We start from the raw sequence: 17,580 nt of genomic DNA, 5'->3' as shown, positions 1-17,580 counted from the left end.
CACATACATATCACATCACATTTTCTCTGTTTCTTCATTTATCAACTGATACTTGATGGCTTTTGTCTTAACACTGGGAATATGGATGCACAGCTATCTTCAGCAAGCTGAATCCAGCTCCACTGGACATACCCAATAGTAACAATGTGGGATAACATGGTAATGGTGTTTCAGATATTCTGATGATCTTCCATATTGCTTTCCATAATGGCTGCACTTAGTTACACCCCAAACACATTTATGAGACTCTGTTTCCCCACATTCTTATCAAAATTATTTTTAGTTTTGTTGTAATAGTCACTCTAATAAGTGTAAGGTGACATTTTACTGTGGTTTTGATTTGTGTTTCCAAATAACTATTAACATCAAGCACATTTTCATGTACCCATTATCTATTTTAGGTTTTATTTTATAAAATGTCTATTTTATTTTATTTTGTTTTTATTTCATTTTACTGGTTACTGATTTTTCTGTGTACAAATGTTGTAGTCTGAGGTAGTCTCATCTGATATTTTGTTTTGGTTTTCTGCCCTGTTGGGTTATGTCTGTGTGTATCTTTGTCTGTGTATCTGTCTGTATGTTTATCTGTGTGTCTATGCCTGTCTATCTGTATGTATGTATGAATGCATGTATGTGTGTGTATGTGTGTGTGTCTTTGTCTACATCTGCCTATCCGTGTGTATTTTAGTGTGATCTGTCTCTGTGTGTTTGTCTGTGTGTGTCTGTCTGTCTGTGTATGTTTTTCTGCATGTGTGTATACCATGTGATAAATCTTTAATGGAAGAATAATCCTATTTGCATCTAAATTTGATTAAGAAAACTGTTAAATCTAATCTTGGGTAATTAATCTAAAATTTTTTCTTATAAAAAAAATAATTAAAATATTAATGTGGAAGTGTATTGACAGCTAGAGTTCCCTTTAAAACAATGTATTATACATGTAAATTTTAGAAATCTATTAGCAAAGTGTGATTGCTTCATCCTCAGAGTTGATGGAACACTTTCTCGTACTTTGTTCTATAGGTTCTTTTTTAATATTATATAATCATTCAGCTTTTATATTGGTTTGACTTTGATAATGTGTCTCATTGGACAATAAGTTCCACAAGTACGCGTATTTTGTTGCATTTTTGGTGTCATCAAACAATGTGTTGTGAAATGGACATTAAAATACTCAATGACTAAGAAAAAAGTATGTTAGATCTTAAACCCTAGACCCTAACCTTAAGTCTGATGTATATACTACATCATTTAATCTTCACAATAATCTAATATAGTTGTACTGGCATTAACTTTTACAGGTTTGAAAAACTGAGACACATAACTGTCAATGCTTTACAGTTACATGGCTTCAGGAACAAGTGATGCCATGTCACAAACAGAAGTCTGATGGTAGTCTGAGCAATTGATTCTAACAAGAAGACAAATCAAGGATGGCTAATTTGTGTATCTTATTTGACACAAATATTGAAGATTGAGACTAGTGCTAAACTGTGCTTTTTGACAATAAAAATTCTCTTTTCTCCTTTTTTTTTTTTTACCCTAACTTTTTACCCTTGTGCCTTGGACAAGTTTCTTACCTAAAACCCGAAAGAAACATAAAGTTCGTCCCGTACCTGGAAGTGTGGACGTGTAACCGTATGAGTGACTCATGATTACACAGATACCTGATAGATAAGCCAAAGCTCCTCTCTAATAGGTTTATCTCCACCATGCCCCAAACTGAAAGGCCAAAGATTAGGTGAAGGAAGTGAATGACACAGAAGCCCTGAACATGGCTGGCATTAACTCCCACATTCAAGTAGTAGCCATCTCTTCAAACCTCATCCCATTATTTCTGTGACATCAACATCTATGTTTAATTTAATTCTAAACCTGCATTTGGGTGAGTCAGGAGGCTCATGACCTAACTTGAGTCACTCTGCCCCAAGCTGAATCCTCATTCCCATCCTTTTCCTCTAGAGGAGAGTACTGAAATTTTGATGAAAGAAGAATTCGCTCGCAAGAGTACCTCTCTAGCAGTTCTCTAAAGCCTTCCCAAACACTTGCTACCAACACAAACATAAGCCTCCTCTCTTCTAATTCCAAAGCAAAAGCAGACACTATGAAGTATCAAAAGCAAATAGCAAAGCACATCAGATGTTCTTTCAGCGTGGTATGTTTGCATGGAGACAGCAACCACTTTGAAGTCCTAACTCTTTGAGCATCTTTATCAGTAGTTCCCCAGGGTCTGTTCTTTTCTGTCTTTTAAAAGACATGTAGCACCATCCAGAAAAATAATTACTGAGCTCTGATTATTTCTCAGGCTCTGGCCCTGGATTTGAGGGTATTTCAGCGAATAAGATACATTTAGCCTCTGTTCCTATGGAGTTTGTAGTTTCAGGATATATCGGTTATGAAATACCAGCCATGTGATGGGGACTTCAGTCAAAACATCTATGGTCCAGGGATATCCTCCAAGGGAAGAGACCCTTAAATTAAACTCATAGGGTACATAGGTACATAAATGATCATGTGACTAAGCAGAGGATTTCCTAGTAACCCTCTAATGGCATGTATGTATCACAGCTACATTTTTAAACTGAAAGCAGTGATTCACAGGGCTATCAGTACTCATCTTTAGAAAGAGTAAAACACAACAGCTTACAATTAATTTAAAAATTGGGCTTCAGTTTAATCAATAGCCAACCAATAAAAACTCCTTGCCACATTAGATCTTTGTCCTAAGAATAGGAAAGTACTATTTTGTTTGTAGTAAACCTTAGTTTTTATTGAGGCTTGGGAGATATAAAGCATCCTTTATATCAGAAGGAGACTGTAACACTAGCTTAGGTGCTGGAGCTAGGGGTTAGGACATTATATACAACTGACACCTTTGTCTAAGGAAACAGCATATAATTAGGAACGTTACATGGATTTTTTTCCTACTAATTAGCTGACAAAATACGCAGGGAACAGATGAGAATTTAAAGAAGTCAGACCATGTCTGTTAGGAGGGAAAAATGCACAAATGAGGAAGAGATTTCTTCACATTAGCAATGATGAATTGCATAGAACAAGAGGGGACCCAAGTCACTCTAGCAAAAGAGAACACTTTAGGTATTGATAATAGTCAACAAGCAGTGTCAGCACCCCATTTAAGCAAATTTCATTAAAGCAAGCTGTACCTTGGAAATTCCCTGAAGTGTACAATTGTATGCCCATCACTGCGAAGACTGAAAAATCTAACAAGAGCCGTGACAAAAGAAAGCCCCCATACTTCAGAAAATTATAGTTTTCTTCTTCTACCTTTACACAAAACATGACTTCAGTTCCAGACAATATTACTAAGTGCAGAATCCTATCTGTGGCTCATATTTTTTAATGTTTGGTCCCAGTTAGTGCAACTGTTAGAGAAGGGATTAGAAAGGGTGGCCTTTTTAGAGGTATGTCACTTGGGGGTGGGGGTGGGGTGTTTTGATATTTCAAAAGCCCATGACATGCATAGTCATGACCAGTCTTATTCTCTCTTTCTCTCTATCTGTAACTTACAGATCAGATATGAGCTGTCAGTCACTGCTCCAGCATGAGGCTTACATGCCTGTCTGCCTGCCTTCCTGTGGTTCCCACAATGATACTAATGGACTTGCACTTTGAACCTGTAAGCAAGCTCCCAACTAATTGCTTCCTTGGTCATGATGTCTCCTCACAGCAACAGAACAGTAACTAGAACACCACCCCACTACACTGCTATTCTCCATCTCAGTTTCACTGTTGACTCTGCTAAGTAGAAGGCAAGGATGGTAAGGATGACTGCCAGAAGCTCCAGACTATCATCCTTCATGGTGGGAAAAATAAACACCGTCTCCTACTACTAACTCCTGAGTTTATTTTAAAGAAGGTTACCACTCTCACATGATTAGTGGTGACCAGGGAGATAGCTCAGTGGACAAAGCACTTGCTGCATAAGCATGAAGACTGGGCATCAGGTTGCAAGAACGTACATAAAGTCAGATGCCATGGCAAGCATTTGTGATCTTAGTACATCTACAGGAAAATGGGTAGTAGTTATAGGAAAACTCCCCAAAGCTAGCATAGCAGCAGACACAGTGTGAAGAATAAGAGACTGTCTCAAACAAGGTATATGGTGAGGAATGACACCTACAGCTGTCCTCTGACTCCCACATCCCACATGCATACTACGATGTATAGATGCATGCACACACACATACACGCACACCATGTACATCATGCACACACATTAATAATAATAATAATAATAATAATAATAATAATAATAATAATAATAATAATATATCAGAGGTCACCAAAGAAAGAAGTCAAATTGGTTGGCTGAACCTGAACCAATCACAGTAATTATCCTAAGCCTGTGTTCTGTCAGGACAGTATCATACTGTCCCTACCAGAACAAACAAGGACTAAAACCATGGGTAAAAGGGGAGTCACCTAAGGAAGCACACAAAACACTCAGAACAATTTTGAACTCAAATTTACAAGTTATTTGAAGGCACCACCTTAGTATATGTGATAGTTTGGATGCAAAATAGACCCCATAGTTTGGGGGCATTTGAACATTTGGTCCCCATTTTATGGCACTCTTAGGTAAAATTTAAATGGTGCAGCTTTCCTGGCAGAGGTACATCACTGAGGATGGGCCTCGATTAAAAGCCCACTGCCATTTCTAACTTGCTCTCTGCTTCATGCTTCAGGGATGTGAGCTCTCAGCTTCCTTCTCCAGATCACACATGGTGCCTGTTCCTATGCCTCCCCACCATATCGGTGATGGACTTTTATCCCTCTGGAACAATAACCCCAGATAAATTCTTTCTATTATGAGTTTTCTTGGTCCTAGTGTTTTACTAAAGCAACAGAAAAGTAATGAATACAGCATCCCTCTGAAGTCTTCTCAGTTGTGCTCTTCAGTATATCTCCACCTGTCAATCTATAAAGTCCTCTACAGCAAACTATTCCCATGATCCTCTGCTGACTAAACTCTTACCCATTCAGTTCTACCCTGCAGAGAAAAATGAGCCTTTATCACTCAGCTATACCGAGTCACTGTCCTCGATATTCCTTTAATAGTTGTGGCTCTTGCTTTCATTGTTGCTTTTGTTTTCCATAATTTGACATGAGTAGTATATTTACATTTTCCTCTCCAAATCCTCCCACATATCCCTGATTCCAGTGCAAATTCATGCCCTCTTATTCTTTTCCTAAGTCTATTTAGTGTTGCTCATACGTATGTACTTAGATCTGATCTCTTGGAATTGGATAACCTACCAGGAAGGTTTGCCTGACCCAAATCACAACAATTCTGTTATTAAGAACTATTTGGAGGAGGTGCATAAAGACAGAAGGAAGTAAGAGAATGAGTATCTCTTGGAGGCAGAGGGGGGACCCAGGAGGGAGAAGTAAGTGTGGCTTTATGTGCGTGTCTGAAAATGTCACACTGAAATCCATTAGTTGTTACATGTAAGATGCTAAATAAAATTACACTATTTTCCTAAAGATCATTTTGCTTATTTTTAGTGGCTTTAATACAGAAATACTAGATTTTCTGAAATTTTTCTACACAGTCAAATGACTTTAGAAAGTAGGAGAAATAAAAAATACAAAAATATTTTCAGGCAGAGTGTATACTGACTTAAAATGTTCATTTGCATTAAATTATTCATCTGAAAATTTAATGGGAATGCCTTAATTACTCAGAGAGCAAAGGCCTATTAAAATGTTGGGGAAATCATGTACAGCTATGATGACTTTCTTTTTATTACTGCTTTAATAACTGCAGACTTCAACTGGTACCAATGATTATATTACTATTAATGCCTATTTTGTGCATTAGAAGTTGAGAAACATCTAGGAAGCTAGCTTGAATACATTTTTAAATCCTGAGTAATAATAAGCTTTCTTATTTTCCTTCTTCCCATCTGGTGAGCTTCAACAGAATGATAAAGGAAAGAGTCGAACAAATTTAATTATGTGAGCCATGTTTCTAGGACTGATAGATACTGTACTAACTAGAATACATTCAGACTCAAACTTCCAAACATAACTTCAGAGGTGATTCCAGAATAAGCTTTGTTTTTTTCTTATCTTCCTAAAATGCTTCCAATGGTTCTGAAAAAAAAAAGTGTCTCTTACAAGGTCTGAAATGATTCAATAAATATGAATAATATCAATAATAGCTTACTCTAATAGATGCTGCATTCCTGGCACTGTGCCAAGCAATGCAAATACTATTTCTGTTCTTCCTCCCAACATTCCTGGTAACTTATGCCTGGTTTATGTTGCTGTTTCCACTACAACAGTGGATCTCAACCTTCCTAATGCTGGGATCCTTTAATAGAGTTCCTCATATTGTGGTGACATATGAGGCCACAAAATTATATTCGCTGCTAATTCATAATTGTAATTTTGATATTGTTAATGAATCATAAATATGTTTTCCAATTGTCTTAGGCAACCCCTGTGAAAGGGTTATTTAATCTCCCCAAAGGGGCTTTAACCCACAGGTTGAGAACCATCAAACTACACAGATTTAAAACAAAACAACAACAACAACAAAAACCCTAGAAGTGGCAGATGCCTGGAGTCATGGGATACTGCATCTCAGCTTCTGAGCCATAAGGACTGGGTGTGGGAAAGCCCCTGCTCAATGATGAGTTCTGCCCTGCTGGGAAAGCTGAGTTCATTACAACCTAGAGTTGTCTGGAAATTCCCATAATGTAGAGACAGAAAAGTGAGAGAAGAGCACTCTTCATATCTACAGTTGTGCAGAACAAAACAAAGAGGAAAGAGAGTAGAAAGAAATCCTTAGGTTACTGATACCGTTCCAGTACCTGTTTCCAGGCCCTCTGAGACTGGGCCACATCTCTGTGTTCAGTAAACATAGAGCTAATATTAATAGTATCCTTCTAGTTGGTGTTTCAACTCTGTGGGAAGGGATTCTATTACTTCCACTAGAGCACACTCATTAGCATTGACTGGAATTCATCTGAGAATCTAATGAGAATACCTTAAGCAGAAACCTTTCTGTGTCTGATTAATCACCCATGCGTGTGAATAAGGACTGGGATGGTCAGAGGCAACCACTGAAAACTGAATATATTACCAGATGTCTTACCTATTTGTTCAAGGTATCTCTCACATCAAATTCAATCTCAGCAACAATTCTACATTCCTTTTAAAAGACCTCAGCACAGCAGTGGTATTCACTAGTAATAATCACTAGAAATATTATACTCAAGACATTCTACTATTTAGACATTATGCCCAAATCAATCCTTAAAAGCTTCTCTTTCTCTTTCTCTCTCTCTCTCTCTCTCTCTCTCTCTCTCTCTCTCTCTCTCTCTCTCTCTCTCTCTCTTCCTGTCTCTTGACACTTTTGAAGATTTGGTATACAAATTCACCAATAAACACATGCTTTAGTATCCTATCAAATAATAAGAAAATAATTCTTTATAATCATTTCTCATCTGCTTTCCTGATGTACTATGAATTATAGGTGCACAGATCAAGTTTATATCTGAAGCAATAGCTAGCATGAAATAGATTCTTGTAACTTTCTTTCCATTATTATTTTTTATACTTTATTAGAATATATTAGTCATACAATAGGGAATTTCATGACGACACTTTCATAGTTGTAGTGTGTCTTTCAGCCATAGTCATCACACTCCAGTTGCCCTTCTTGCCCCCTCCCACACTTGCTAATACCTTCCTCCTCAGGAATTCTTTTTCATTCTCCATAATTTATTTTTTATTCACTTTATATCCTAAGCACAGCCCCCCTCCCTCCTCTCCTCCCAGTCCCACCCTTACAAATACCTCCTCCCATTCACCCCTCCCCTTGGGTACCACCTCACTCTGGGACCTCTAGTCCCAAGAAGACTAGGCACATTCTCTCCTGCTGAGGCCCAACCATGCAGTTCAGGTAGAGAAAGAGAATCAAATAGCAGGAGACTGAGTCATAGAGAGCCCCTGCTCCAAAACTGTTATGGATTCCACATGAAGACCAAGCTACACATCTGCTACAAATGTGCAGGGGTCCTACATATGCTCTTTCATTGGTGGTTCAACTTCTGTGAGGCCCCTAAGGCCAAGGTTAGTTGACTCTATAGGTCTTCTTGTGGTGTCCTTGACATGCCACTCCCCCCCTCCCCACTTACTCAATTCTATCCTCAGCAGTTCCACAAGACCCTATGAGCTCTGCCTGATATTTGGCTGTGGGTTTCTGCATCTGTTTCCATCAGCTGATGGATGAAGCCTCTCAAAAGACAGTTATGTTAGTCTCCTATATGCAAACATAACAGAATATCATTAAATAGTGTTAGGGTTGGCTCTCATACATGGGATGGGTCTCAAGTTGGGACAGTCATTGGTTGTCTCTGATGAATCCTCTCCAGAAATTCTTAACCAGCTAATTAATCTTCTTAATCCATGTTTCCAGAAGTTCAGAGAAGCTGAGGAACTTGACAGTATTCACATAACTGAGGCAAAGCAAAGAAATCGTTTTGTTCTTAGTCTTCTTCACTGTGCTGAGAATCGAACCCAGGACTTATACTATCCTGTGATAGACATATGGTCTACTATGGAGCCACTCCCTCAGCCAAAGAATGTTGAACCTTTTTTCTACCTGTCTCTTGGTCTATGCTTTCCCCATCACTTTAGAAAAGACCTCAAATATTTTTTAATTATATGAAATTCTACTTCTCAATGGCTCTAATATTTTAGCAGCCATGTAAGGGTGTTAAACTTAACACAATATTTTCAGCGATAAAAGCAGCATAGTTGAGTATTAACATTTTTCCACTTCTAAAATAAATCCCATTATGTTATAGCCTAAAGATATAGGGCAGGAATAAGCTACAGGAAAAGCCACCTTCATTGTATGCATTTTCTTGAAGCATCTTTTAAAAATCCTCTTTTAATATAGGAGTGGTTAATTAGATACTAAAACCCAGCTCTAAATCTGCCTCAAGCAAGACTTCCAGGTAGAAATGCATAGGGATGTTTTCCTTCAGATCTTACTCAGCTTCACATTTGCTGTCTCCTGCCAGCCTTGGGTTGCTTTTGGAACATGATACAGCAAACAGAAACCTGGTGGCAAAGACAAGGACTAGGAGAAAAGTAATAGTGCAAATAAATAAACTTCAGAGCAAAAATTTAGAACTAAAAAACAATGCTCTCCAAAATCATGCTCAGGGCTTAAAAACTGATCATCTGGTAAATGGGCCCAATTGTGGTTGAAATAACAAATGTTCCCCACAGTTCTGTGTGTTAAATATTTGGTCCCCAGGTAGTAGAAGTATTTGGGAAGTGCCAACTAACTACAGAAAATAAATCATTAGGGCGCATGCCTTTAAATTTTTTACTTAGTCCTCAGTCCCTTCTCTCTGCTTCCTGGCCACCATAAGGTAAACGGCCTCTACCATATGCTCTCACTACATCACTACAGACCCATAAGGAACATAGCCAACAACTCAGGACCTAACTGTGTGAAGCCTGAAGCCAAGATAAACACTTCCTAGTCTAATCTGTTTCTCTCAGTCTTTTTCCGTAGCAATGAAAGGGCTGACTGATGTTGGACAAGTGGAGCCAGTATAATACACTCTGTTTTAAAGACCAGATCTATATATTACCAACATACAGGGGGTGATCATACATTAGAATGTGGACTTCTTTTTTTAAGATAAAGTATATGATCAATTTATTTTGAGATAAAATAAAATTCTGGACTATAGGATTCTAGTTAACAGATTACATTTAGATGTGATTCCTTCACTTCACATTGAGACTATGGTTTTCAAATAGTCATGCTGTAATATAATTGGACAATTATGTCATGATTACCTACCTCTGCTAGCATTTGTTTATTGCCCATCAATGACAAATGCACAACAAACAAATACAAACTTCAAACTCTCTTAGGTCAACTTCAGAGTGGGAATCTGTGGGAACTATTCTATTGTTCCATTCTGAATTTGTCAAAATTATTTATTTCATTAAAATACTCTCAGGCAAGGGCAGTCGGTTAATTTGAAAAGAAAAAAACCAACATAAATAGTTAAGTGTGTTTAAAAGTTAAGGATGTTAGTATCTGTTTTGAGAACAGTACAAATGCTTTTGTTTTAATATCTTTACCTATACTCATACTCATTCATTGAAAATTGTGACTATTGGTATATGCTTAATTATTACCCTATGAGAGAGAAGTTTTTTAAAGATTTATTTATTTATGTTATTTATATGAATATACTGTCACTGTCTTCAGATACACCAGAAGAGGGCATTGGATCCCATTACAGATGGTTGTGAGCTACCATGTGGTTGCTGGGAATTGAACTCAGGGCCTCTGGAAGAGCAGTCAGTACTCTTAACCACTGAACCATCTCGCCAGCCCCAAGAATTTTTAAAAATAAAACCAGTAGCTTAAACCTTTTGTGGGACCCAGTCCTTACTTAATTGTTATAAAGATATTAGATTTCTTACTGATATTATCTGAATTGACTTTAAATAAAATGCCTTCTGGCTTGTGCATCTTCTGTCACCTTCTTCGTCTCCACTTCAGACTTCATTTCTGTCCAAACTTAGCTATGAACTTGCTGGCCCTCCTGCCTGGTATCATATTCTCAACACTCCAGGCAGACTGGTTTTCTTCCCGCTCAGTAAACTTACTCAGGTTCAAGTCTATGTTAGCCAACATCTACAAAAAAACAAAATCTAGTCTATTTAAAACAGAAAGAGATTCAAAATAGGGAATTTGAACCAAATTTTTGCAAGAATAGAGCACAAAAGTCCAATGAAATTATATTCTCATAGAAGAAGTAGAGAGGGGAGAAGAAGAAGGACCATGGGAAACCATCACTCTCAATACCAGTTTTTTTCCATAAAGACAGACAGGACTCAGGATAGAGTAGAAGGAAAATGCTGATTATTAATCTATCAACCAAATCTATCAGCGCCTAACCTCTGCTCACACTCTTGCTCCTGTCTGGAATGTATCCCCACACCCTCGGCAATCTGGTTACATTTGAAAGTGATAACCTCTGGAAGGACTGAAGGAAGGCCTCAAAAGTCAGTAACAGCAGTGAGGACAAAGAGAGAAATTAATAAATCAACTCTTACAGGGCTCCTGAATGGATCCAAAGTCTTGCAACAATGTAAGGTGGTCTAAGCTAAGGGGGAAAAAAGGTAACTAGGCCTTGGTTTCAGATATTACAACTGGTGCCATCTCTGCCTCCCATTCCACAGCCCACTTGTGGCAGAAAAAAAACAAAAAGACAAAAAAAAAAAAAACCACCCCCCCCCAAAAAAAAAAAAACAACACTAACAGAGGAGCTTTGGAACACAGCATGTAGCCACACTGCCACCAAGTAAGTGTCACCATTTAATCTATCCATTCATTCTTGGAAGAAAAAAGCAGAGCTCAGCCTTGTTTCTGGAACCCAGCCAGATTTTTCATGTCATTTTCTCACTATGCAAACTCAGCCTGTGATATTACACTGTGGCAACCCAAGTTGACAGAACAACCGTGTGTTGACGGAATCTCCTTCAACTATCCTGCAAATTTAAAGGAATCAGTAAAGATGCAACTCTTCTCTAGTTCCTCTGCATGATGGCTTCCTATGCATGATGATAGTCAAAAGGTTATCTGGTAAATTCAGTTAAAGAAGAAAGGAAAATGAAATGGAGGTTACTTGACTTTAGAGAAAAACTTTTGTGTTTATCCAGATCCTCTTCATGTCAACTGTTCATAAAACTCTAATATAAAAACACCAGGTGTGGTGCCACATAACTATAAACACAGCACTAGGAGGGAGATGTAGGAGGATCAGAAATTCAAGGCCATCCTTGGCTCCCTAGAAACTTCAAGGCCAGACTGAGATACACAAGATCCATCTTAAAGGAGAAAAAAATCTATTTAATTCTTGTCAGAACTAAGATATTAATAATGATACACAAATAATAGCCAAGCCAATAAACTTATTTGAATTCTACTGGTTTGACTATTAATGTATTTTGCATTTGGGTACCTTTCAGCAACTTGTATTATATTGAATTTAGTCTACTTTTGTTCCCTTTGGGCTTCTAGAGTCCATAATATTTCTAGAGTATCCTTGTTTTTCAGGATGTGGCATTTTCCAAGACAGTTTGCTCAGTCATTGGTTTTTGTTTGGTTGCCTTTTTTTTTCTGCATGTCCTTCAGTTCAACTTTATCTACTATTGTCTCAGGACTGGGCTGAATTTATGCAAAACAGATAAACAAAATACCATAAGTGTTCCTCAGTGAAACATTATAGAAAGACATAAGATGTCTTGTGCTTACCTTAATTTCTAGATAAATTAACCTGTTATTTATCCATGTTAAAGGTTTTGTTCTTCTCTTTATAGTTATTAAATATCTTAAAGAGATATCTTGAAATTATAAAAACCCTCTCATTCTAACTTTCACTACTAATTTTAGTGTGCACTGATGGAGAGTGTCTGCAATGGTTTTTGGGGATGAGTATCTAATGATGACTCTATCTCCTGTCTGCCTTCCACATAACTGAAACTCGGCTGCATAGGAAAAGCCATTCCAACATTTAGTTAAGTATTTATGTTTATGAGTACAAACTCACAAATATAGGACCTAATTAAACATTATCTTTCAGAACTAAGTTGGTCCAGCTTTGGCTATCAACAGCTCCTTCAGATGACCTGTGTGTTCCTTTAAGAAGCCCCATCTACTTTACAGGTATTTATTTCTCTACATGCTATCATAACATTCTGTGATTTTCCAGTATTTTCCCATCTACACATGTTTTCCATACGAACTTCAATAACAACCTACCTAACTTCATAAAATATCTTTATTGGCATTTTTATTGGAGTTACACTGTGTCCTTGACTTTTCAATCATACATTTAAAAGATTCTGAGAATCTGACAGTGTGATCCATCCAAAGTATCTTTTAAAGGTGGGAAAAAATGGCAAGCTAGCACAAGGCACATAGAAGTAAATTCTGACATTAGAACTGGAGATAACTTACTCGTTCTAATGAGGGAGAAGAACCTAAAGATCTAAAGTGCTTTTTGGGGAACCCATCCTGGCAGTTAACTTCCTTTTAAGGTATGTGAAATGTCACTGAAGCTTATGGATTCTTTTTCTTTAGAACTGACTTTTTTCAAAAGGCCTCCCTTTGTGTCCACTGCCATTGCATTAGGCTAGAAGCTCAGATTTTTCTCGCTGGCATCCTGACAACCAAGTCCTTAGAAGTATCCAGTCCTCTGAAAGCTACCATGGCAGTGGGCTATCTCATTTTTTGATGTTGTGACCTAAAACCCTGCAATAGTTCCTGGATAGTCTTGGAAAACTTTCAAACTGTGTAGTGCAGTATTCACAGCCTTTATCATCTGAACTAGCTCACTTCCTAGGCTTATTCTCTCTTCTACCATTATCTCTCTTCAATTACATAACACTGCTCATGCCTTCTGACAAAAAGCTTTACAAGTTTGCCTAAAATACCCCTAGTATTCTTCTATTGAACTACCCTACCCATCCTTTGGGATTTAACTCAAGTGGAAGACTGGCTGAGATATGACTCTGTATGCCAATAAACAAAATTGATAAATTTCTAAAAGGCAGGTACTTTCAGAATTTACTCAGTACTTAATAGGATATCATAGCACAGCATGGCCCCTACACTTTGAAAAGTTGATGTACCGGATGACAAATACACAGAATAAACTTGATCCATGGTAATCTCAAGAAAGAAAAGTAGACCTTAGAAAGAACTTAGGTGTTAGAAATATTTAAAAAATAAGATAGTGTACCATTTATCACAGATGTATTTTGTAACAACAGCACATCTTGGCTATGTCTGTGCTCAGAACCTTAGTAGCTATGATAATAGATGACAGTTCCAAAGTATGTCACATCAATTCCCATCTTGCTTGAAGCCCCTTTTTTGCAAGAGCCATTGGTCTTCATTTAGTGTTTAGGTAAATGAATAGGGAAAGTTATCATTTCCCAACACACATGACAAGCAACTGCTAGAAGACTTACATAACAAATTCATTATGACTTTTCACTTTGTTTTCTTGATGGGTGGTTTGAGACAGGGTCTCACTTGGCATCTCAGAATGCTAGAATACCCTATGTACAAGGACCTGGGTTTAAGTCTAACACCACACACAAAAAATAAATATATGGAATTCTCTAAATAATACAGGTTGGATGAAAACTCATGATCTTTCTGCTTGAGTCTCAAGATTCTAGGCAGGTAACACTATGCTTAGCCCATTATGGCTCATATATGCTAATATACGTATGGATAATTATAATAGTATATGAATACAGTAATATGCTACATGATATATGTATACTATATTTTGTTTGTATATGGTAACATGTGTGGACTGCCACATGAATGACACCTTCTAGAGAGACACAGAAAAAGCCCTGGCTAACTACATATGTTGACTATAAGAAATTGTCAACTGTCCTACAAAAATTACATGATTACAGGCAAGAGAAATTAGAAGTGTAAAATATATGAAGAAGAATATTTGTCAGCTTTCCATCACTATAAAAGCCTGTACTAAAGCAGGGTGTGATGATCCACATCTTTCAGAGGAAAGCCATCTCTGATGAGTTCAAGGCCAGCCTGGTCTACATAGTAAGTTTCAGGTCAGCCAGTACTACACAGTGAGACCCTGCCTTTAAAAAATATAATAATAAGATAATGATTTATTTCAGCCTATCTTTTCAGAGGTTTCAGTTCATAACTAACTGATCCTCTTACCTTAAGTGAGAAAGGAGAACACAGCAGAAAGCAAATGAGGAGCAGAGCCATTCAAACCATGGCTGACAACAAAAAAGAAAAGAAAAAAATAAATAAAAACAGAAGCATACCAGAGTCTCAAGACAACCTTTGAGGGCACATCCCTAGTAACCAAGAACTCCCCAGAATAGGCCCTACTTACTCTCAACCAATAACAACTCAGGCTGGGAAACAAACTTTTAACTGGGGGGAGGGGAGGCCTTTGAGGCACGCTTCAGGGCCAACTACACCAATCCAGTATGGTGTTGAAGCGAAGGCTTACAGTCAAACACTACACTCCTACAAAGGCATGTGACTGTGACTCAGGTACAACATTCAGAATGACTGGATATCTGCAGGGGCATCAGAGATTCTGTGGGGGAAAGAATGGAAATGAGGACATTAAAGAGAGACTCTTAATAAAATAAAGTAATAAGAACTGAAATTTTAAAATGATAAAGACTAATGCCTACTTATTGACTTGAAATGCAATTCCATGTTTTGAGAGAATTTGCCAAGAGGGGTGTCAAACACAGCTTAATTTTAACAAAATGGCCATACCTCTATGGGCCTTTTTCATTTATACTCTCAACTGTCACTTATAAAAATGCAGAAATAGTCTAAGCATATCTGGACCTTGCCTAATTATTTTACAATCCAGCAAAGTACAATTCCCTCGAAGATGAAGGAATGAAGGATAGTAATATTCATGCAGCTCTTTCTCTTGTGTACTAAACCAGAAAGATCTACAAGATGTACTGTTGAGTTCTTTAATTTTAACATAGTGACAGCAATGCACAAAATGTTACCAATTGGATGAGAAAAGGGGAAAGTCTATTCTATCTGTTTATAGATGCATTAAAATCTCTATGGAAGGACATAAAAGAATATATTGCCTTTGCTTTATAGAAACAAGGAAAAACAAAAAGAGAGAACTCAAAAAGAGAAGATATTTTTGCTCCTGAAGCCTTAAACTTTTTATTGTTAAAACTGGTGTGAATGCATTATCTGCTCAAAACAAAGGTAAGCCCAAACAGTTAGGCAGATTCAGAAACTTGTGTAGAATTTTTTATTTCTTCTTTCATTCTTTCTCATGTAGAAATATTATGAAAATATTTTGAGGGCTTGATTAATAATTCCCAGAGGGAGGATTCTAATGAAAGCTTCTTCTCTCAACAATTCTTTACTAAGCACCTAAAACATGAGGGTGACAGGATAGGAACACTGAGGAAGCCTTGCCAGTTATGAGACCTACATCAATGCTGTACATGTTTCTAAAACCCCAAAAATTGAACAGTCAAGTCCCAGAGAGACAGTCAGTTTGAATGTAAAATAAGTATCATGACCAGACCCAAAATGATATAATGCAAGATTTAAAAAAAATATTACATAAACTCTGTAAGAATCTCATACCTTGAAGGCTGCAGAGATGTCTTATTGTTAAGAACATCATCTTGCTGCTTTTCTAGAGGACACAAGTTCAAATCCCAGCACCTGGAACTTGCAGCTAATAACCTCCGGCAACTCCAAATCCGGGAGATCAGATGCACTCTTGTAGCCTCCACAGATACCCATTCATGTAGCATACACTCACACAGACACCTACATCAAAACCATGACTTCTAATAAAGCATAACAGAATATTTAATAACTATTGTCTATCATGCAACAAACATCTGTTTTAAGAAGAGTGTTATACCACCCCCCTCCTGTGAAACATATACTGCTAAGTTACTTAAATACCTTCATTCCAAAGGCTCCCAGATGGTGGAGGCTGACAACTAGCCAATGCCTAAGTGTTATGGAATCAGAATACCATGTGACATGCTCTCTTATGTGTGCTTCCCACTAAAGAAATCCAAAAACATTTCTATATAGTCCTGTTCAAAATCCATTCACATGAGAGTTGGGATTCCTGGCACATTTCTCGATTTAAAAAAACAAACACAAGCAAAATCCCAACGACAGATGCTAAAAGCAGGTTTGGATTCCACTTAGAAGCAAGAACAGCTTCCTTGATGCTTACTTCCACAGCAAATGGTACCAATCACCCTGGGGTCACCTCTCTTACATTCAGCTCCCCTCTTAAAATACATTCCAAATTGGTCCTCTCCCCCTTTCAGCTACTTCCACGATGGTGCAATTCTACCTTTATCTTTTACCAGAATGACTACTGCATCCTCCCTAATGGCCTCAGCATTCCATCTTTTTGCCCCTGTAATTTTACACAGTAGTCAAAGCAGCTTTTTTAAAACCTGAGTCAGCCACCTGCTTTTGTAAACAAGGTTTAATTGAAACACATTCATTTAGCATTCCCGGGGGTTGTTTTTACACTAAAGCAAAATGGTGAGCCTGAAATATTTACCATCCAGGCCTTAACAGAGTTTATCAACCCCTTTCTTAAAATACAAATCACCTTCCCTTTCCAGAAAGAAAAAAAAATACTCAATAGTTCCTCATTGTATTTAGAGGAAACTTCAGACTTCTTACTTTAGCCTTTAAATTAAAGTGTGTTCTCTGTGCTGCTATATCTTCTGACTCTACGCTGTGCACACGGCTGTGGCCACACTGGCCCTAATCCTAGTCTAAAATTTATATACAAAATACTTTTTCTTCTGCCTGGAACCTTTCTCCAGGTCCTCATCATGCAAGCCTCTACTGTAATAGCTCTTCTGATCGGCACATCTAGGTCAGATGCCCTTCACACTCACACTATTACTTTGTTAAATCACAGTGCTTACCACTATGAACATGCTTGAATCTTATTACAC

The sequence above is a fragment of the Arvicanthis niloticus genome, chromosome 9, assembly GCF_011762505.2.
Source record: "Arvicanthis niloticus isolate mArvNil1 chromosome 9, mArvNil1.pat.X, whole genome shotgun sequence".
In the NCBI taxonomy this organism is placed as follows: domain Eukaryota; kingdom Metazoa; phylum Chordata; class Mammalia; order Rodentia; family Muridae; genus Arvicanthis; species Arvicanthis niloticus.
The sequence above is the reverse complement of the archived record's forward strand: the minus strand, read 5'-3'. Positions refer to the sequence as shown.